The sequence below is a fragment of the Lissotriton vulgaris genome, chromosome 4_1, assembly GCF_964263255.1.
Source record: "Lissotriton vulgaris chromosome 4_1, aLisVul1.2, whole genome shotgun sequence".
In the NCBI taxonomy this organism is placed as follows: Eukaryota; Metazoa; Chordata; class Amphibia; order Caudata; family Salamandridae; genus Lissotriton; species Lissotriton vulgaris.
Window position 1 is genome coordinate 1,874,959,222 of NC_141691.1, and position 24,042 is coordinate 1,874,983,263.

The 24,042-nt window shown below is 42.9% G+C and overlaps 1 protein-coding gene across 2 annotated transcripts in view; it reads left to right on the top strand.

Annotated features, from left to right (window-relative positions):
- NSMCE2 (NSE2 SUMO ligase component of SMC5/6 complex) overlaps window positions 1–24,042 on the top strand; it is a 778,548-nt gene that overhangs the window by 33,847 nt on the left and 720,659 nt on the right. The gene's annotated exons all lie outside the window — the stretch shown is intronic.

Consider the following 24,042-nt stretch of genomic DNA (forward strand, 5'->3'; position numbering starts at 1 on the left):
GCAGGGTAAAAAATAGTAAGCGAGCAGCACATTTTAAGGGCTATATCAAGGTAGAGGGACATGGTGAAAGAATTTCCCAGGAGCAATGTTCTATTGTAGCTTTTTCTTCCACTTTGTGAAATGGAAAAAATATTTAAAGCAATGGTGCCAAAATGTGCAAGAAACCTTTGTTGGCATGAAAGAAATTGTCATGTATGACACCTCAGCCACACCGGGCATTTTAGCTAAACGCTCTCTCTAGGAATGTGTGAGGCCTTCTTTATATTGTTAAATGTGAAACTACAAGTATGAAAATGAAGTGCACAGTATGGCTAAAATACTAGACCTGGCTAGAGGTGTTTCACTAGAATTATAGCTCCTTGGCAGCTCTCAACATGTTTAACAATTCAAACATTGTAGTTATGTTATTCCTTTTAAAAGTGCTTTAAAAGACATGATTGCCAAAGTGCTATTTGGCAGACCTGTCACCCTAAAAGTGTTCCCATCATGATGCTTTATCAGGAATGAGGGGGTGAGACAATTGGGGTTATTTGGAGGCCATAGTTAGACAATGACTCCCAGCTAGACTATAATTGACGAAAGGTTACTGATTGCCCATTATAGATTAGCTCACTCCATCTTGTTTCTTTCACTATAATAATATTAATGTTTATGAGCATGGTGTATGTCATTGCTTCCAGGGTTGTACCAAAAGCTCATTCTGCCCCCACCGACAGCAGTTCAGACCTGACCCTAATATGAAGACATCTACACTAGAGCATTATTGAATAGCTTCAGTAATACTTTTGCTGGAATCCCCCTAAGGGTCATATAAACGCCCCAAAAAATACAACCACAATCCCTTATTACAATACTGTATTTCTGTTCCACCAATATAACATTCCTCTAGTTCTGTGTTAATCTGCAATCAACAACTAGCTGTCTGCAATTCATACCTTCAAATACCCTATCACCTCTTCCACATCTGCGAGAGCTGAGGTCTTCAAACTGGAATGGGGGCCTGAAGTGCTACACGGGAGATGTTAATTTCTGACTAGGAGGAGCATTTATCATGCTGCTTGGGAACAGAGACCAACACAATCCTTTTTTGTTAGAAAATAGAGTTGCAGTGATCCACTTTGTAATGAGCCATCAGTAATGTCCTTTCTCACTCACGTCTTGGCTGGAATAAGGTGTCATTGTGGGGGATAAGGGGAGGAGGAGGTGATAGAACGCGCAGGTCACCCGGCTAGGCTATTTTTACTAAATACTCAACTGGGCCCATAATTTTCAAATTCACCCTTAACATTCACTTCGGGTAACTCACGCTCTACTATCAGTATATCTTGAGATTCCTCTACTTATTTTGATTCCTGGATCTATAACCTAGCAATGTAGGTATTAGGAACCTAATCACCTAGGATCAGGGAGTTAAGTCGAAATATTAGGTAATCAAGAACTTTTATAAACATTTGAGAAATATGAAATAACCACAAACTCTGGGTAGGTTCAAAACTTTATCTAATCATCATCATCATCATCATATGTCATGAGCAGAAAATTGAATGTGATCAGGCTATCAATAACTGCAATCAGAAACAGTATATAGCTATGAATAAGACAGAGTATGCTTAGCATCTAGATCGTTAAACTGAAGGACAGGAAAAACAAGGAACATGCTAATCTTAGATTCCAGGCTTACGCAGCATTGATTAAAGGAGGGTAAAGTAAGGGAACATGCTATATTTAAGAGTCTTTAGGGCAGTTTAAAGAAAATTTATTTTAATTTGAGATTCAGTTTTAGCTCAAATACTAACAGGTAGGTAAGATTGGAACATACTATTCAATTCAGCTTATCTCCTAGAGGGAGGGTGAGATAAGGAACATATACTAAAATAGAAACGATTTAGCATTTACTAAAGGTAGGTCAAAAGAGGAACATGCTAATAGACGAGAAATGCATGAAAATCTCATTTATAAAGGATCAGGGGAGAAAAGGGAACATATGCAATTACGCTTTGCAATACTGAGAATTTGAAATGCAAACATAGATAAGCAATCACCCACACAGACTTTATATTTACCCAGGCTAGAGTGAAGACCAACCCTGGCCACAGGTCAGTTTGGAAAGACGGAAAGGAACCCTCAAGGACTTGGGTGCCAGTAGGCGAGCAGGTACAGCTCATGGACAGTCAGGACAGGATAACCCTAGAATTTTGGATCAGGACCAGGTTCACCAAAGGGTACGATTAACACCCGCAGCTTCGGTTGCAACGCCTGCGCTACTCTCTCTCTGTAAGGAATCTGCCAATAATCCCAATTGGGTTCTCGAACCTCCCAGCAAAGTGCTTCGCCAGCACTTTCAATTACCAAAACCCCGGAATGGGTTTCTCGAACCTCCCAACAGAGTGCTCCGCAGCTCTATGTATCAGTCAGCTATAGAGTATGTTGGGTCAGTGACAGGTCAGCTATTCGGACAAGTCGGACAATTTCTCTAGCTAAACCTACGCTACTTATACTGTTTTTCGGGTCAGTGTACCACCCCCCCAATGTTGCAAGTGTAAGGTTCCCCAATTTTGATTGGACAAAGAAGGAGGACAGGTCATCACACCACCTAAATTTTAGACTTTCTCAGGCTTCTTATTTAAATCTTGTTCCCGCCCATTAAATTTGGGTTCTCATGATGTCTTCATTTCGTATACCAATAATTGTTCTATTTACAAATACATTGTATTCGTTTTGAGTTCGAGGTGAGGTTCCCAGGAGCATCTTCTCAGTCAGTCAGCTCCTTGGCAGCTTGTCAAAAGTCATCTGCTCTGGAGACTCGCAGATCTCGCGCAGACACAGTTTTATCCAAAATGGGGTACAGCATAATTCAACGGGCCAAGTTTCGAAGTGTACATGAAATGGAAAAGAAACAGTTTTCAACATAGAATAAATGATTTCACTGTATACCATGAATTGCTATACTTCACCCATTACTTTATAATAACTATAGCATTACTGTTTATGCAGAACAGACAGCTTTGCGAAAGCAGCAATGCAAGCTTTGAGCATGTGAGAACACAGAGCAGCCATATTAGCTGTATTGCGCATGAGCAAACGCTTTCCCACCATCACTGCGAGTACGTCACGTCACATGGGTATGACCGACGCATGCGCAGTCTAAATTCCCGCGTAGCAGCGACCATTTTGTAGTGCAAGCGTATTAAGATTAATAAACACATAGCAAGCGTCTCTGAGACACCCCGTATAATGAAAAATGTGCAAAATTAGTAAGACGAAACATGTTGATTACTTTTATTAACATTACTAGCAGCCCGCCCCTACGTTGTCCGGGAGGAATCAGGCTTCAGGGCCCCCGCCTGCCCTGACGTTGTCTGTGGGTCCCGCTGAGCCTTCTTAAGATAGAACAGCCATCCCTTTTGTTATTCAAATCTTACATGCTCCGATGGCAGGGATAACGCTCAGTTTGCAGTTCATACAGACTCCGACAGCCGTCACAAGGTAGACGGGTGTTTTCTGACTCAGACCTCGTCGGCCAGAATCCTCACAGTCAGTCAGTGTCATCTGCAAACGTGCCCTTGCCTTACCTCCACGCTCCTCCCACTCTCTGCTGCAAGCACCTGCTCCTCATACTATCTCACGATTGTCACTTTTGTAATGCATCGTTTGCTACCTCTTGTATTTTGCTCCCTTGTAATGGTCTCATGTCGCTCACGTTTGCTTTTGTATTTTGCGGCGATGGCAGGGATATCGCTCCGGTTGCACAGTTCATACAGACTCCGACAGCCGTCACAAGGTACACAGGTGTTTTCTGACTCCGACCTCGTCGGCCAGAATCCTCACTGTCAGTCGGTGTCATCTGCAAACGTGCCCTTGCCTTACCTCCACGCTCCTCATGCTCTCTGCTTCAAGCACCCGCTCCTCCTCTCGTCACCGCTCCTCCCCGTGCTGATCTCCGCTGCTCCTCCTTGCGCTCGTGTACGTCGCTCCTGATGTCAGCACGCACGTCGCAGCATGCGCTACTTTTTTATTTAACTTAAATTTCTTAAACAACGTATATATTTTTTATTTATATAGCCTATGTCCATCTGCACACCCTAACAATTACAATGATGCATCGGGTGTTTGAATTGGCGCTGTGATTCCCGAGTTTACCTGGCTCAAAGGTTTGTGTTCTCTCTTTATAATAGTAGTATAGATTTGAGGTTCATGATACAAGCAAGTCGCTTAACGTGCGAATCCTTGCTCCATCAATCCCCTCTTTGATGATATTTACTATCATCACTATTTATGGAACCAGATGCCAACTTTTCACATTTCACCCATTTCAATCTCTTCAAACTTTCTATTCAGCTTTTTCTCTGCATCTTAATTAGGATGAGAATTTTTCACTCTTTTATAAATTTGATTATTCAGTTCTTCTAGTTCGAGTTCTTCAACATTTCGTTTCATTCCTCTCCTATTGACTGTATATTTCTTTTGTGCTTTCGACATTTGCAGCAAATTATTATAGTGAACACTAATAATCCTATTCCCTCTATTGGCATCAGTATTTTACTCACAAGACTTTTACCTAGGTTAGAAAACCAACTACCTACAGAGGAGAGACTATCAGTTAGTCTCTTCCAGGTACTATCAACCTCCAGTGGTTTGAGCTCTTTTTCCAAATTAGTTATGTTTCTCACATATTTCTTAATTTCAACACTTTTGTCTGGAATGTAAGTGCAACAATGTTGCGCTTTCAACATTCTACAGACTCCGCCCTCTTTTGCCAATAAGGTGTCAAGAGCAAGTCGATTTTGTAAAACCATAGATCTGATCGCAACCAATTCGGTATTGACCATCAGGAAACCTCCAGCAGTGTCAGTTGATAACCGATCTACTACTGTTGACAATTTGCAGATTCTGTGTGTATTCAGAGCCACTCCCACTGTAGGTATCAATGCACTAAATATATCACCTATTATTTCTCCTACACTTTCTCTTTTACTACGCATTAATCCATTAGTGTTTTCATTGCTTCCAGAGACTTCATAAACATGGTATATAATGGGAAGACAATTCCAAAATAACAGCTTCCATACCAGTGATCTGGCAATTTGAAATACGCCTTGTTTCCACATATGTAATAAATTCCGGGAAACACAGGTTCTGACCCATTTTTGAAACCCCAACCTCCAATTACCTTGTAATTGTGTTCACATTCACTGGAACCAATGAATACGTTATTATAATAACTAGTCTTTTCTCTGTGAAGACAAAGTTTCCCCTTCTTTTCGAAATCCAGCAACAAAGCAGCATTAGCTCCACCATTTGAGGTGCTCCCCATATTTTCAGCCCATTTAGGAGTTTTCTGCCTTTTGTCATTCGCCTTTCTTTGACAACTTTCTCTTCTTTTCTCTGCCTTATTTAGAAACATTTTTTCTTGTTCTTGTAATGAACATGTTAAGGTATTTCTATGTGCTTCACCTAAATCTATTGTACCTATAGTTAGAAAGTATTCTCCCATATAACGTGTTACATCACTCTTAGTAAGTACAGGATTCAGATTTCCACGTATAGGAAGTTCAGAAAATATCACATCTGAGTTAGAGTAATAATACTGTAAAGGTCCTCTCCTTCAGAATAAACTAGCTAGAATGCTATAGGAAATTCCGTATGTTAGTGGCAAGTGATGGTATGTCACACCCTCAGCTACTGAAGTAGGTAGCTTCATACAGATGTAACAGTCTTCTATCTCCCTTGCTTCTACATAGTGTACTAAAAGGTTTGCAAATACATTTAAATGAGTTCTATCCTTGATTTTATGATAATGCAGTCCTTCCTCATCTGGTGCATCTAAGTCCATTCTAGTTTGTCTAAGGCTAAGTGTTTTCTCTTGTGTCTCTACTCTTTGTGGTGTATCTTTTGTTTGCAGCTCTTCTGTGTCTTTTGTCACGGATTTAGTAGGGTACAAATTAGTATCTTTACTCATCATGTAAGGAATAGTAATTGTTAGTCCTATCCATAATATAAGTACTAATGCTACACTACATAAACATACTTTGCAGCATGTTTTACAACAATTACGTCTCAATCTTCCATTCACAGTGGAATCAGACATTTTGGCTCAAAAGAAGCTTCAACCCCTCTTTGTAACTTTGCACAGGTTGCTTACACAGGGCAACTTTCAGGTTGGTTTCACTTCTTCGTCAGTCTGGTCAGCAATCAATTCTTCATCACTTTCGTCACTTATTTCAAGATTTTCAAAGTCTTCCAACACCAGATAAGTCCATTCAGGACTCTGATACTTGTTATTTAGTCTCTTTATTTGGGCACTTTTTAGGTCTCGCCTAGACGAAAGCAAAAGCGAAGCTTTTGCTGTCTATGCGAGACAACTTATGTTGCCACTTTTCTGGGAATATTGTGGACATCAGACTGTTACGAGCTTTTTCTGCTGTAGTCAGGCTGTCACGAGCTTCTCCTTTGGAGATTTGACCTCGTGAGCGCGCCTTGACTGAATCTAATGGGCCGTGCGCTTCCTTTAGTCAGTTTCACTTTGTTTCATTTCACTTTGAAAGTGCAGGCGTCAATGTGTCTGGTAGTTGTTCATGTGGAGTGCCTTCTGACCTCATGAGCGCGCCTTGACTGCATCTAATGTGTGTGGCTTTTTTTTTCAACGTGGCCCTGGCGCTTGCTTCAGTCAGTTTCACTTTTAAGGTGCAGGCGTCAATGGGTCTGGTACTTGTTTTATTTCCATTTAATGCTCTTTGGAACAACAATTTTATATTACTTGTGTGTATTACCACTGGCCAGAATTTCAAAGACTTATATTCACGCAGGTGAAATAATACTATTGTGATTAGGGCCGATTTTTGGAGTCTGACCGTTCAGAGTGCAGAGTGGAGCTTCAGAGTGGAGCTTCAGAGTGGAGCTTCAGAGTGGAGCTTCAGAGTGGAGCTTCAGAGTGGAGCTTCAGAGTGGAGCTTCAGAGTGGAGCTTCAGAGTGGAGCTTCAGAGTGGAGCTTCAGAGTGGAGCTTCAGAGCTTCAGAGTGGAGCTTCAGAGTGGAGCTTCAGAGTGCAGCTTCAGAGTGGAGCTTCAGAGTGGAGCTTCAGAGTGCAGATTCAGAGTGCAGAGTGGAGCTTCAGAGTGCAGAGTGGAGCTTCAGAGTGGAGCTTCAGAGTGCAGAGTGGAGCTTCAGAGTGGAGCTTCAGAGTGCAGAGTGGAGCTTCAGAGTGGAGCTTCAGAGTGGAGCTTCAGAGTGGAGCTTCAGAGTGGAGCTTCAGAGTGGAGCTTCAGAGTGGAGCTTCAGAGTGGAGCTTCAGAGTGGAGCGTCAGAGTGGAGCGTCAGAGTGGAGCTTCAGAGTGGAGCTTCAGAGTGGAGCTTCAGAGTGCAGAGTGGAGCTTCAGAGTGGAGCTTCAGAGTGGAGCTTCAGAGTGGAGCTTCAGAGTGGAGCTTCAGAGTGGAGCTTCAGAGTGGAGCTTCAGAGTGGAGCTTCAGAGTGGAGCTTCAGAGTGGAGCTTCAGAGTGGAGCTTCAGAGTGGAGCTTCAGAGTGGAGCTTCAGAGTGGAGCTTCAGAGTGCAGAGTGGAGCTTCAGAGTGGAGCTTCAGAGTGGAGCTTCAGAGTGGAGCTTCAGAGTGGAGCTTCAGAGTGGAGCTTCAGAGTGGAGCTTCAGAGTGGAGCTTCAGAGTGCAGAGTGGAGCTTCAGAGTGGAGCTTCAGAGTGGAGCTTCAGAGTGGAGCTTCAGAGTGGAGCTTCAGAGTGGAGCTTCAGAGTGCAGAGTGGAGCTTCAGAGTGCAGAGTGGAGCTTCAGAGTGGAGCTTCAGAGTGGAGCTTCAGAGTGGAGCTTCAGAGTGGAGCTTCAGAGTGGAGCTTCAGAGTGGAGCTTCAGAGTGGAGCTCCAGAGTGGAGCTTCAGAGTGGAGCTTCAGAGTGGAGCTTCAGAGTGGAGATTCAGAGTGGAGCTTCAGAGTGGAGCTTCAGAGTGGAGCTTCAGAGTGGAGCTTCAGAGTGGAGCTTCAGAGTGGAGCTTCAGAGTGGAGCTTCAGAGTGGAGCTTCAGAGTGGAGCTTCAGAGTGGAGCTTCAGAGTGGAGCTTCAGAGTGGAGCTTCAGAGTGGAGCTTCAGAGTGGAGCTTCAGAGTGGAGCTTCAGAGTGGAGCTTCAGAGTGGAGCTTCAGAGTGGAGCTTCAGAGTGGAGCTTCAGAGTGGAGCTTCAGAGTGGAGCTTCAGAGTGGAGCTTCAGAGTGCAGAGTGGAGCTTCAGAGTGGAGCTTCAGAGTGCAGAGTGGAGCTTCAGAGTGCAGAGTGGAGCTTCAGAGTGCAGAGTGGAGCTTCAGAGTGGAGCTTCAGAGTGGAGCTTCAGAGTGGAGCTTCAGAGTGCAGATTCAGAGTGCAGAGTGGAGCTTCAGAGTGCAGAGTGGAGCTTCAGAGTGCAGAGTGGAGCTTCAGAGTGCAGAGTGGAGCTTCAGAGTGCAGAGTGGAGCTTCAGAGTGCAGAGTGGAGCTTCAGAGTGGAGCTTCAGAGTGCAGAGTGGAGCTTCAGAGTGGAGCTTCAGAGTGCAGAGTGGAGCTTCAGAGTGGAGCTTCAGAGTGCAGAGTGGAGCTTCAGAGTGGAGCTTCAGAGTGGAGCTTCAGAGTGCAGAGTGGAGCTTCAGAGTGGAGCTTCAGAGTGGAGCTTCAGAGTGCAGAGTGGAGCTTCAGAGTGCAGAGTGGAGCTTCAGAGTGGAGCTTCAGAGTGCAGAGTGGAGCTTCAGAGTGGAGCTTCAGAGTGCAGATTCAGAGTGCAGAGTGGAGCTTCAGAGTGGAGCTTCAGAGTGCAGAGTGGAGCTTCAGAGTGGAGCTTCCGAGTGGAGCTTCCGAGTGGAGCTTCCGAGTGGAGCTTCCGAGTGGAGCTTCCGAGTGGAGCTTCAGAGTGGAGCTTCAGAGTGGAGCTTCAGAGTGGAGCTTCAGAGTGGAGCTTCAGAGTGGAGCTTCAGAGTGGAGCTTCAGAGTGCAGAGTGGAGCTTCAGAGTGCAGAGTGGAGCTTCAGAGTGCAGAGTGGAGCTTCAGAGTGCAGAGTGGAGCTTCAGAGTGCAGAGTGGAGCTTCAGAGTGCAGAGTGGAGCTTCAGAGTGGAGCTTCAGAGTGGAGCTTCAGAGTGGAGCTTCAGAGTGGAGCTTCAGAGTGGAGCTTCAGAGTGGAGCTTCAGAGTGGAGCTTCAGAGTGGAGCTTCAGAGTGGAGCTTCAGAGTGGAGCTTCAGAGTGGAGCTTCAGAGTGGAGCTTCAGAGTGGAGCTTCAGAGTGGAGCTTCAGAGTGGAGCTTCAGAGTGCAGAGTGGAGCTTCAGAGTGGAGCTTCAGAGTGCAGAGTGGAGCTTCAGAGTGGAGCTTCAGAGTGCAGAGTGGAGCTTCAGAGTGGAGCTTCAGAGTGCAGAGTGGAGCTTCAGAGTGGAGCTTCAGAGTGCAGAGTGGAGCTTCAGAGTGCAGATTCAGAGTGGAGCTTCAGAGTGCAGAGTGGAGCTTCCGAGTGGAGCTTCCGAGTGGAGCTTCCGAGTGGAGCTTCAGAGTGCAGAGTGGAGCTTCAGAGTGCAGAGTGGAGCTTCAGAGTGGAGCTTCAGAGTGGAGCTTCAGAGTGGAGCTTCAGAGTGGAGCTTCAGAGTGGAGCTTCAGAGTGGAGCTTCAGAGTGGAGCTTCAGAGTGGAGCTTCAGAGTGGAGCTTCAGAGTGCAGAGTGGAGCTTCCGAGTGGAGCTTCAGAGTGGAGCTTCCGAGTGGAGCTTCCGAGTGGAGCTTCAGAGTGCAGAGTGGAGCTTCAGAGTGCAGAGTGGAGCTTCAGAGTGGAGCTTCAGAGTGGAGCTTCAGAGTGGAGCTTCAGAGTGGAGCTTCAGAGTGGAGCTTCAGAGTGGAGCTTCAGAGTGGAGCTTCAGAGTGCAGAATCAGAGTGGAGCTTCAGAGTGCAGAGTGGAGCTTCAGAGTGCAGATTCAGAGTGGAGCTTCAGAGTGCAGAGTGGAGCTTCAGAGTGCAGAGTGGAGCTTCAGAGTGCAGAGTGGAGCTTCAGAGTGCAGAGTGGAGCTTCAGAGTGCAGAGTGGAGCTTCAGAGTGCAGAGTGGAGCTTCAGAGTGGAGCTTCAGAGTGCAGAATCAGAGTGGAGCTTCAGAGTGCAGAGTGGAGCTTCCGAGTGGAGCTTCCGAGTGGAGCTTCCGAGTGGAGCTTCCGAGTGGAGCTTCCGAGTGGAGCTTCCGAGTGGAGCTTCAGAGTGGAGCTTCAGAGTGGAGCTTCAGAGTGGAGCTTCAGAGTGGAGCTTCAGAGTGGAGCTTCAGAGTGGAGCTTCAGAGTGGAGCTTCAGAGTGCAGAATCAGAGTGGAGCTTCAGAGTGCAGAGTGGAGCTTCAGAGTGCAGATTCAGAGTGGAGCTTCAGAGTGCAGAGTGGAGCTTCAGAGTGCAGAGTGGAGCTTCAGAGTGCAGAGTGGAGCTTCAGAGTGCAGAGTGGAGCTTCAGAGTGCAGAGTGGAGCTTCAGAGTGCAGAGTGGAGCTTCAGAGTGCAGAGTGGAGCTTCAGAATGCAGAGTGGAGCTTCAGAGTGTCAAGAGCAATGCCAATAGCTCTAACTTTAACACAGGCAAAACCATTGCATTGTAAATGCTTGTTATTTTACCGAATCACATGCTCATGCTGCTGCCTGGTTTGTCTACATGCACACAGGCAGAATCACTCGGTACAAAATGGCTCCTGTTCACTCGTCAGTACGGTCTTGCGCCGCCCCACCTTCCCCCTGCCAAATACATTCATTCCAAATACTGCTTATTTTCATATCAGACTGACTTCTCACATCTGGGATAGCAGGGGCACAGTGATTAGTGCTTCACAAAAAATAATTCTCGGCTAGCGCTCAGAAGCCTTGAAGCTTTGATTGAATGACACTGCAGTTTGATGCCCCGCTCGTTTTTTGATGCTATGCGTTCCAGACACTGATTTTATTAAGACTCACTTGGAGCTCTAAACTGTCACTTGATCTTTCTGTGGGACATTTCGTTTGCCCGGAAGGACTAACATATCTGTGAAACCCTCTTCTTTTATAGTTTGAGCATCGTCTTCGTTTAGCAGGATAACATTATACATTTGAAAATACAAATATCCGGGAAGAGCAGAGAGCAAATCTCCGCGATGTTGGGCATTCTCCTATCATAAAGGAAGCGTGTTGGTGGGACCTGTGGCATCTAACGCATCATTTAACCCTATATGCGTGGGCACCTACCACAATAATGTATAGGATGAGTTTGTTCCGTTCCCGTTTTTAATTTGATGTAAAACTCAAATCACTGCACACTCTCTACTACACACTCTCCACTACAGTCACTACTCTCTACTACACACTCCCTACTACAGTCACTACTCTCTACTACACATTCTGCTACACACTCTCTACTACAGTCACTACTCTCTGCTACGCACTCTACTCTCTACTACACTCTACTACACACTCTCTACTACACACTCTACTACACACTCTCTACTACAGTCACTACTCTCTGCTACGCACTCTACTCTCTACTACACACTCTACTACACACTCTCTACTACACACTCTACTACACACTCTCTACTACAGTCGTTACTCTCTACTACACACTGTACTACACACTCTACTACAGTCACTACTCTCTACTACACACTACTACACACTCTCTACTACAGTCACTACTCTCTACTACACACTCACTACACACTCACTACTACAGCCACTACTCTCTTCGACACACTCTATACTAGACACTCTCTACTACACACTATCTACTACAGTCACTACTCTCTACTACACACTGTACTACACACTCTACTACAGTCACTACTCTCTACTACACACTACTACACACTCTCTACTACAGTCACTACTCTCTACTACACACTCTACTACACACTCACTACTACAGCCACTACTCTCTTCGACACACTCTATACTAGACACTCTCTACTACACACTATCTACTACAGTCACTACTTACTACACTCTCTACTACACTCTCTACTACACACTCTACTACACACTCTACTACACACTCTACTACACACTCTACATTACCCACTCTACATTACACACTCTACATTACACACTCTCTACTACACACTCTCTACTACACACTCTACACTACACACTCTACTACACTCTACTACACACTCTGCTACACACACGCTGTACTACACACTCTACTACACACCCTCTACTACTCTCTACTACACATTCTCTACTACTCTACTACACACTCACTACTTTCTACTACACTCTACTACAGACTCTCCACTCTCTACTCCACACTCTCTACTTCAATCTCTCTACTTCAATCTCTCTACTTCAATCTCTCTACCTCAATCTCTCTACTTCAATCTCTCTACCTCAATCTCTCTAATTCAATCTCTCTACCTCAATCTCTCTACTTCAATCTCTCTACTTCAATCTCTCTACTTCACATTCTGTATTACACACTCTCTACTACACACTCACTACTCTCTACTACACACTCTCTACTACACACTCTCTACTACACATTCTCCTACACACTCTACTACACACTCACCACTCTACTACACACTCACCACTCTACTACACACTCACTAGTCTCTACTGCTCACTCTCTACTACACACTCTCTACTACACACTCTCTACTACACACTCTCTACTACACACTCTCTACTACACACTCTCTACTACACACTCTCTACTACACACTCTCTACTACACACTCACTACTCTCTACTACACACTCACTACTCTCTACTACACACTCACTACTCTCTACTACACACTCTACTACTCACTTACTACTCTCTACTCACTCTCTACTACTCACTACTACTCTCTCTACTACTCTCTCTACTACTCTCTCTACTACTCTCTCTACTACTCACTCTCTACTACTCACTCTCTACTGCTCATGACAATGCCATTTATTTATCTGTTTCCAAAACCAACACATAAATAAAACATTTGTCATTTACAATGCCAAAAGCGCTAACTTTTGCAAAGGCGAGACCGTTGCATTGTAAATGCTTGTTCTTTTAGGCTTTGTCCCAGACTGATCAGTTTTACTGGAGTCTTGATTTTCTTGCTCAAGTTCTTCGTCGATAGTCTTTAATCTCAGTCTCAGTCTTTTGACAAATCTGGGTACTTTATCACATTTTCTGAATCTTTTAACTGGCACTGTAATCTGAATCTCTTCGAGTGCTCTTTTATTCTCATTCAGTTGTGGCACATCTACTTCATTTTCTTCTTTTTCTCTTCCTGTCTTACTAGTTGCAGGTCTTATTACAGCTTCTTCTGCTTGGTTGCTAAGCTGGCCTTGTTCAGGTATATGCTGGATTTGACTTTGTTTTGTTTCAATTTCTTTTTCCTGAACACATTTGTCTAGTTCTATCTGATCCTGCTCAAGCTCTTCGAACTTTTGATTTTCTTCCGCTTGAACTTCTGCTATAATTTTTATCTGTCCCTTTTCAGGCTCTGGAGTTCTTGGAGGAGTGTCAATAATCAGTTCTTTCCTTATCTGTTCTTCCTCATCATCAGATTTGATTTGGATTTCGATAATCTGATCCTCTTCTTCTATTCCTGTCTCGTCCTCACTATCCCACTCTCTATCTAAGTAGGTTTGTCTTCTTGTCCTTATTGGATCGAGAGTCAGGTCGATTACTGGGACCCATTCATCTTGACTGGAGCTCTGTTGTTCTTCTTCAGCTACTTCAGGACCAATTTCAAGCGGCCCCTCAGCTGCACAACCTTCAGCCTCAGTTTCTGTTACTTTCTTCGTATGGCTGGCATGAATCCACCGTGGCACACCTGCACACTTCACAGCTGTTGTGGTAACCAGGATTACTTGCCTTGGTTTTTCCCACTTCGGTGCAAGGCAACTCTTCCGAGTATGTTTCTTTATTACGACCCAATCACCTGGGTTCAAGTCATGTGCTGGAGTTGTTGACCTGGCGACGGTGTCTTCCCCAATCTGGTGAGAGATAGAACGCACTTGGTCACCCAGTTGCTTGCAGTATTCCAGTACCAAATCATCAGATATGCTTATCAGTTTGTATCCTGGCATCCATGCTTGCCGCATTGCTCTTCCCATCAATATCTCATGTGGACTCAAGCCTGTGTTCCGATCTGGAATACTTCTGAGTCCCATCAAAACAAGTGGCAAAGCATCTGGCTATTCAATTTGAGTAGATTCACACATTTTTTCCAATCTTGATTTGATTGTGCCATTCAGTTGTTCTACCACTCCAGAAGCCTCTGGGCGATATGCACAGTGCAGTTTCTGCGTAGTTTTGAATGCTTCACAGATTTGTCTTATTACTTCACTATGGAAGTGCCCACCTCTGTCTGATTCAATTGTGACTGGAAAACCGTACCTTGGTATCAGTTCCCTAAGTAACAGTTTGGCTACAGTGAAGCTATCATTTCTGCGAGCAGGGTAAGCCTCTACCCATTTAGAAAACAGGCAGACAATGACGAGGACGTACTTAATTCCTCGACAAGGGGGTAACTGAATAAAGTCAAGTTGTAATCGTATGAATGAGCCTTTTGCCTTCCCAATCTTTCCTGGCAAAACTACAGTTTTCTTTCCGGGATTGAATTGCTGACAAACTAGACACCTTTGGCAGAGTGCCTCTGCTATGTTTCTGAATTTCGAATTAAACCATGTCTACCTAAAGATGTGTATCATGGCATCTGTTCCCAAATGTGTGTCTCCACGTATCAATCTAGCCATAGGAGCAAGCAGGCAGTCTGGCAACACAGGCATATCATCGAGGTAAGCAATGACACCATCCTCATTCCTTCTCTGACAACCACATTTTCTCCATTTTCCTTTTCCTTTGGTTCTGCTGCATTCTGCAAATCTCTCACCTCTTCCCATGTTTTTATTCCTTCAAGCACCAGAAGTTGTCAGCTGCTTCCGTTTACCCCCATCTTTTTATTAATCGTCATTTTGTATTTTGCACAATGTTGGGCCAGTTGGTCAGCATATCGATTACCTGCTGTCACTTTCTCATCGCCAGATTTATGAGCAGCACACTTGACCACTGCCAATTCTTTTTGTAACCATATTGCTTCCAGTAATTCTTGCACAAAATTTCCATTTCTGATAGGAGTGCCTGAAGAAGTCAGAAACTCCCTTTGTTGCCACAATTGGCCAAAGTCATGCACAACCCCATAACCATACTGGCTATCAGTGTATATGGTTATTTTCATGTTCCTCCCAAATTTACAGGCTTCTGCCAATGCAACCAATTCGGCTATTTGTGCAGACTTGACTCCATGTAAATAGGATGCTTCCACTGGACCTCCTAAAGTGCATACTGCATAGGCAGCACTTAAGCCTCCGTCCTCATGTCTCATGCGTGAGCCATCTACAAACAGATCGTAATCTTCATCTGTTAGGGGCACTTCTTTTATGTCTGGGCGTGGTTTTGTGCTATACTCAGTCAGATCAAGGCAGTCATGCTCAACTTCTCCTTTCACTTCTGCTGTGAGTGAATTTGGTAACCGGGTAGCTGGATTTAAAATATTACATCGGGCAATGGTTACATTTCCTGCATCTACAAGAATTCTCTCATACTTAGTCAGCCGACTAGGTGTGAGATACTGAGTTTTTGTTCTGGTCAACAAAATTACAACTGCATGTGGAACATGCACAGTTACAGGATGTCCCATAATAATGGATTCACTTTGTTCAAGACTCATGCAAGTTGCAGCTACGGCTTTCAGACATCCAGGTAATCCAGCAGCCACTGGATCCAAAGTAGAGGAAAAATATGCCACAGGACATCTGGTTAAACCATGAATTTGGGTCAGAACTGAAAGTGGACAATTGTCTCGTGTCTCACCAAACAGTGAAAACTCCTTTGAGTAGTCGGGCATTCCTAATGCGGGAGCATTACACAGACATTCCTGTAATTTCGTAAAAGCTGACATACTTTCTTCATCCCACTCTACTGGGTCTTTTGCTCCTTTCTTTGTCCTTTTTAGCAATGGTCTTGCTAGGACTGCAAATCCCACAATCCACTGCCTACAGTATCCTACAACTCCTAGAAACATTCTGATTTCTTTCTGGGTATTGGGCAGCTCCATGTTTCGAATTATTCTAATCCTTTCTGTGGTAACCTTCCTGATACCTCTCTCTATCTGGTGCCCCAGATATTTCACTGAGGAGGTACAGAACTATAGTTTGTCTGGTGCCATTTTATGTCCCCCTTCACCTAAATGGTTCAGTAAGGCAATGGTATCAACAACAGTCTTTCCTGCTTTTGGACGCCACCAAGAGGTTGTCTATGTATTGCACCAGGACTGATTCTCCAGGCAATACCAGGGTTTCAAGACATTGTTTCAGAATTTGATCGGAAATCGAAGGACTCTCTGTGTACCCCTGAGGAACACGATTCCAGACGTAAACATGACTGTCTAATTCAAATGAGAAAAGAAATTTGCTGTCTGGATGCAATGGAATCTAAAAGAATGGATGGCATAAATCAATAACAGTAAACCATCCAGCATTCCATGGTATTTGGTTCAAGATCACTGCAGGGTTTGGCACAATAGGACAGCAAAGAACAACGATTTTATTAACCTTGCGCAGGTCCTGTACTACCCTGTGCTTACCACTTGGTTTCTTTATTCTAATTATGGGCGAATTACAAGGACTTCTCAATACCTCTTGTATGATGTCTGCTTCCAACAACCTTTTTATTTCAATAGCAACCCCTGCTGCCTTTACGTCTGCACTCATTTTATACTGTTTAGAATTCGGGTAAACTGCAACCTCTTTTATGGAAATTTTAATTGGGTCAACATTTGCCATTAATCCTACATCTTTTCCAGTAAAATCCCATACTTCTGGTTTCACTGTCTGTTGGAGCTCTTCAGGTAAGTCTTGTATTGTCAGTCTTTTAATTTCTGAATCAGGTCTTATCAGCATTAATTTATATATTCCGTCTTCATCTGGGGTCTGAATTTCGACACCATTTGGAGTGCAAAAGATGGTACAGTTCATTTTACACAGCAAATCTCGTCTTAGTAGGTTCACAGGACTTGAATCACGAACAACAAATCTATGCATCTATTTGAAATTCCCTATTTTAATTTCCATGGGTTCTGTAACTGGGGTACTAATTAATTTATTAGAAACACCCACTACTTGGATCGCTTCTCCCGTTAGAGGTAGGTTTGGAACGTCTGCTGTTCTCACAGTAGAAGGGGTAGCACCAGTGTCCCAACAGAAAGGTGACGTCATTTCCTTCAACCTTTCCTTCAACGTATGGCCCTGACTGGTCTGCCGGCAAGGAGGCGCCAAGCACGCACTCCTCGTCCTCCCCCCTTAGGCACCGTCCGTAAGGTTCGTCACAGAGGAATGTATCATTAAACAGGAATTGCGAAGTTGCTGCATTTCTATCCTCCCTTCCTTCCCAAACTTTGGCTTCTTCACCCTGTTGTGCTTTGCTCCTATAGTTTGGCCTAGGTGCACGAGGCAACTGTTTCTGTTTTACCTGTTGTTGTGTCTTCTGTGGTCCCTCATTCTGCCCCTGTGGATTTAAATCATTAATTTGTACATTATTATTCTGCACAGCCTTACACTCGTCCCTCCAGTGCCCCATCTTTCCGCACCCGTGGCAGGGAAATTTCTTCCTGGCCTCTTCTCGACTCATTTTTACCCTTGGTTTTCCTCCAGCCCCAGGGCTCTGATTCTGAGTATTTGTCATTTTACTTAACTGCTGTTCTTGGTGCTCTGCTAATTTTACTTGTGCCCACATTACTTTTTTTCTTTCAATTCCTTTTTCATATTTTCTAGCTCATCTTCACAATACTTGGCGTATTTAAGGACTTCATCTATGGGTTTAGCTTGCCAACAAATGTTATTGTCTTTGATCCACTGTGAAATTTCAGGTCTTAATCCTAACACAAATCTGTAAATGAAGTGGGTCATATCCTTCATTTCAATATTATCTAGCCCACTGTACGTTTTGAACACTTGTAACAGACGTTCATAGTATGAATGTACAGTTTCATCGCGATTCTGAGTAGTTCTATCTATTCGGGTCCAGTCTGTCTCTTTTGCAGGCACCTTTCCTTTCAGGTACAACATTACCTGGTTGTATTTCCTCATTACGTCTTCGGAAGGAGCCCCTGTCTTTAGGTCTCTAGGGTATTCCTCATTTGGCCAATTAACATCAATTTTACATTCTGTCCACAGATCTACAGAAACTACAATGTCAAAGAAACCATCTAGATCTTTCAGGAGGCATTTCGAAACCTTCACAAATCTCTCAACCTGTCTGTACCACTCTACAGGTTTTTCTCGTAATTTTGGGAAGTCCTTTGTAAATGACACAATATCTTGTCTGGACCATGGCCCATGTACATATCCCTCTAACAAAAGAGAGGAACCCAAACAATCCAAAGGGGTAGGGTACCAGAAGACAAACTGTCAATAAAGTTTCCCCTTTGGGTGAACTTATAGGCTAACCACAGTTTAAACTAAGCATACATACAGTTAATTCAATACCACAGATTAGGAGCAGCAAATGATAAACATGATACAGTCATACAAAAAATGTACATTTTATTTTGGTATATTAAAAACAATGTTAAAAACAATACAGAATGATACACCATAAATTAATAACTGAAAAAAATGGGACAATACACAAGGAAAATGATTCCAATTAAAAAGAGGAGAATACACTAGTCAAACACATTGCTGAATCATACTCCAAGTTGTACATTTAATTTCTCAATTAGAGCAGTTTCTTTGTTCAATGACTTAGTGTATCTCCACCCAACATTGCATCGACGCGTTTCGGTTATGGCATATAATTATTCAAAGCCAAAAACCTTCCTCAGGATTAAAATAATAGTATCCCACTTTAACAAAGTATCTGAAATAAAAAATACACAATATAAGATATACATCGCATGACCGCATAAAAAGATGCAAACTTCATATTACACAATTCTGCTCCTACACACACAACTCATATACAACACTCTTCTGCGGTTTTATATCATCAAATGTTGCTAAAATAACATTTAGAATGTGCAAGGCATTGTCACATAATCGCCCACAGACTGTTTAAGCCCCTTAAACAGTCTGAGGGTATTCAATTTTTTCAGTCCCACATTCCCATTCATCAATTCTTCTATTTCAACTCTTAATTTAAATATGTCTAATGGCTTGGGCTGCGGTTTTGGTCTCTCTATTACTTGGATCCATCTCTCTATTTCTTCAGGTGTCACTACCGTGGCACTTCTCGTACCTGATGAAGTCTCTATCTGTACTTCCCTTGCGGATACAGGTGTAGGTTTTCTCAGGGAACCACTTTCAGGCTCTCGTATTGGTAAATCCATCAAGGAAATCACTGATTCACATTCACATTCGCTTGCCTGATCATCTACTATCAGGGTTTCTTTCCTTGGCTGTACTACTGATGTCGTTATAACTGGAGCTTTCGGAGTAGTTTGTTTTTCTCCGTACAAAGGAACAACTGGGCCAATGATTACTGGAATTGTCAAAGCCTCAGGACTTATATTTAACTGGGATATCTAATTAATTTGCTTCTCTGTTTATTTAAAGCTTCCTTTTCTCTTTCTTGTAATACCCTCTCAAGGGAGGTCTCGTGAATTACTTGCGGAACTAAAGGTGGATTAAAGATTTGAGCAGTCTGATTTACAGGAAGGCCTATAAAATGGAACAGTTGGATCAGATGTTCTCGACCCCTCATTACCTAAGGAATGGATTTTTCGGGTTTACTATTCTTGTTTCTTCACTATATGGTGGTGGATTTTTCATTAATAAATCCTCCAAGTATTCATCATCAGAATCACCAGTAGTCATCAAATGTCTAGTTTTCTCTGTCCTTTTACTTCCCATAGGCTCCTCTACGGTTAGTACTGGGTAAAGTCCTTCCACTATCATATTCTGTCTCCACTCTTTCATTTTTTTCTCTTTTGCTTCTCGGTGCATTTTCGGGTACCATTTACTTATTCCTTTGTCAATCCTGGGTCTCTCTTGCTCAAAGGCCTCAATCTCCCATTCTTCTAAAGCCATATTGCGTCAATCTAGGTCTGGGATGTAAGTCATTCATTCGGTTTCTCAAATTGAACAATTCTTCCATTGAAGGTACTGTTTAGAGGGAATGCTAAAATTCCGTCATCTTTAGTATATTCCAGCCAATTTTCCAACCATACACAAGCATGGTACCCTCTGTCAAACATCATGAATGAAGCGGGAGTGTTTAGTGGTGGAATAATAACTCCTTCTCTAGTCTTAATCGGCTTGTCTTTCTTGAAATAATGTTTAACTTTGTCTACAAGAGTCATTTTTCTCTTGCTTCCATACATATTGTAAGGTCTACCTTTTAACATCTGCTCCTTAGCAAACCGTAAGTATCTCGGATCAGGTATAGTTTCTGGATATCTCGGATACCACATATACTTCGCAAAAACTTAAATCGTGCAAAAAATACGTACTTCCGTTTACTAAATTCTTCCAATGCTAGCATGTTTTTAAATTTTCGACAACCAATCAACACTGTGGTTGCAAATAAGTTCCACCAATACATGCGTGGCTTTTCCCGTGAGACAAGTTCTCACGCTCCTGCGCTCACCCCTTCTTTACAATACTATCTCAGCTACACGCCTGCTGTTTCGACCAATACCAGCGCGGCACAGAGTGACGTCCGTGCAGCTCCGCAACTGACTCCCTCCTTCACAAGGTAACTGAAATTCAATTTCTTTCTTAAAGTGCAAATGCTTTATTTAATTTACAATGTAAAACATTTGCCACTGTACTCGAGTGTCTAGAAAGGAAAGATTTGTTTTACTGCAAGTAAACTTCTTCTGTCTACTTTTCATATACTGCGGATAGATCCCTTCTGCCTATCCTTCATACAAGCATTAGAGAACCTGCTACTCCCTTGACTCATCCACTTAGGGATATATACTAAGTCTAAAGTTTCACCACCGAACTCTTTTGCTATCCATCAAGCTCCGACGAACCTGCTACTCCTTCCGTGTGACCCTTACTAGGTTATATCACAATAGAAGTTTTGCTAGCGAACTCGTTGCTTTCATTTATTCAATCATTCATACAGAAAACCCTAATCAGTGCTTCCAGTTCTGCCCAACCATATACTAATTTTCCTCGAATAAATGACCTCGCCGCGATGTGGCTTCTATTCTACCACCTGCTATTCTGCCCCCGGGGATTCCAAACAAAACATATAACAGACACGCACAATTGTTGTTAATACATTTACATCAATATAGCAGCATCAAATAAACATTTCAATAACATTGCATTTGATAATAGCACATTTGATCGATCAATAAAAAATGAACCTTAACCTACTAACTAACTAGCTACCTAACTTTAACTAATCCCTAACCATCCTCTGCTTACCAGAAAAGTATACTGATAGAGCGCGCAGGTCATCCAGCTAGGCTATTTTTACTAAATATTCACCTGGGCCCTTAATTTTCAAATTGCACCCTTCACATTCACTTCGGGTAACTCACGCTCTACTATCAGTATATCTTGAGATTCTTCTACTTATTTTGATTCCTGTAGCTATAACCTAGCAATGTAGATATTAGGAACCTAATCACCTAGGATCAGGGAGTTAAGTCGAAATATTAGGTAATCAAGAACTTTTATAAACATTTGGGAAATATGAAATAACCACAAACTCTGGGTAGGTTCAAAACTTTATCTAATCATCATCATCATCATCATATGTCATGAGCAGAAAATTGAATGTGATCAGGCTATCAATAACTGCAATCAGAAACAGTATATAGCTATGAATAAGACAGAGTATGCTTAGCATCTAGATCTTTAAACTGAAGGACAGGAAAAACAAGGAACATGCTAATCTTAGATTCCAGGCTTATGCAGCATTGATTAAAGGAGGGTAAAGAAAGGGAACATGCTATATTTAAGAGTCTTTAGGGCAGTTTAAAGAAAACTTATTTTAATTCGAGATTCAGTTTTAGCTCACATACTAACGGGTAGGTAAGATTTGAACATACTATTCAATTCAGCTTATCTCCTAGAGGGAGGGTGAGATAAGGAACATATACTAAAATAGAAACGATTTAGCATTTACTAAAGGTAGGTCAAAAGAGGAACATGCTAATAGACGAGAAATGCATGAAAATCTCATTTATAAAGGATCAGGGGAGAAAAGGGAACATCTGCAATTACGCTTTGCAATACTGAGAATTTGAAATGCAAACATAGATAAGCAATCACCCACACAGACTTTATATTTACCTAGGATAGAGTGAAGACCAACCCTGGCCATGGGTCAGTTTGGAAAGACGGGAAGGAACCCTCAAGGACTTAGGTGCCAGTAGGCGAGCAGGCACAGCTTATGGACAGTCAGGACAGGATAACTCCAGAATTTTGGATCAGGACCGCGTTCACCAAAGGGTACGACCAACACCCGCAGCTTCGGTTGCAACGCCTGCGCTACTCCCTCTCTGCAAGGAATCTGCCAATAACCCCGATTGAGTTCTCGAACCTCCCAGCAAAGTGCTTCGCCAGCACTTTCAATTACCAAAACCCCGGAATGGGTTTCTCGAACCTCCCAACAGAGTGCTCCGCAGCTCTCTGTATCAGTCACCTATAGAGTACGTTGGGTCAGTGACAGGTCAGCTATTCGGACAAGTCGGACAATTTCTCTAGCTAAACCTATGCTAGTTATACTGTTTTTCGGGTCAGTGTACCATCCCCCAATGTTGCAAGTGTAAGGATCCCCAATTTTGATTGGACAAAGAAGGACAGGTCATCACACCACCTACATTTTAGACTTTCTCAGGCTTCTTATTTAAATCTTGTTCCCGCCCATTGAATTTGGGTTCTCATGATGTCTTCATTTCGTATAACAATAAATGTTCTATTTACAAATACATTGTATTTGTTTAGAGTTTGTGAGGTGAGGTTCCCAGGAGCATCTTCTCAGTCAGTCAGCTCCTTGGCAGCTTGTCAAAGGTCATCTGCTCTGGAGACTCGCAGATCTCGCGCAGACGCAGTTTTATTCAAAATGGGGTGCAGCATAATTCAACGGGCCAAGTTTCGAAGTGTACATGAAATGGAAAAGAAACAGTTTTAAACATAGAATAAATGATTTCACTGCATACCATGAATTGCTATACTTCACCCATTACTTTATAATAACTATAGCATTACTGTTTATGCAGAACAGACAGCTTTGCGAAAGCAGCAATGCAAGCTTTGAGCATGTGAGAACACAGAGCAGCCATATTAGCTGTATTGCGCATGAGCAAACACTTTCCCACCAGAACTGAGAGTACCTCACGTCACATGGGTATGACCGACGCATGCGCTGTCTAAATTCCCGCGTAGCATCGACCATTTTGTAGTGCAAGCGTATTAAGATTAATAAACACATAAGCAAGCGTCTCTGGGACACCCCTTATAATGAAAAATGTGTAAAATTAGTAAGACAAAACATGTTGATTACTTTTATTAACATTATTTGAGGTTCATGATACAAGCAAGTCGCTTAACGTGCAAATCCTTGCTCCATCAGAGGTTCAAAAAAGGCTACTCCTGGTTCGAACGTGAATTGGAAAGCCATTTTAATACATGTGAGATTGCTACCCAAACACTGTATTGAGGTATGGGATTTATTGAACTCCCACGCCCCTGATGTAGGTTTCCTAACAGAAACTTGGCTGAATCCCTTTTATATTCTGGCCATTGCCGTGGCCCTCCTAGAACACTAACACATCCTGCTACAAAATAGGGATAGAAAAGTAGGAGGAGGGGTTGCGATTGTCTTCAAATCATCTCTAGAGGCTACGATTATCAACACTTTCCTAGATAATTCTATCGATCTGTTTCTTTTGAATTGAACTCTCTCCCAAGGATCACTGGAAGGATCATTGGAAATAACGTAGTGGATTTGTATTTTTCAAAACCAAATTATCTTTTGTAAAACAAAACCTTTTAATAGCAATGAACTGTTTGTGAAATTGTTAATGTCACACCTCTAAACCCGAAGTCCTAATTTGTATACTCAAAGGCACTACTTGGTGGTGC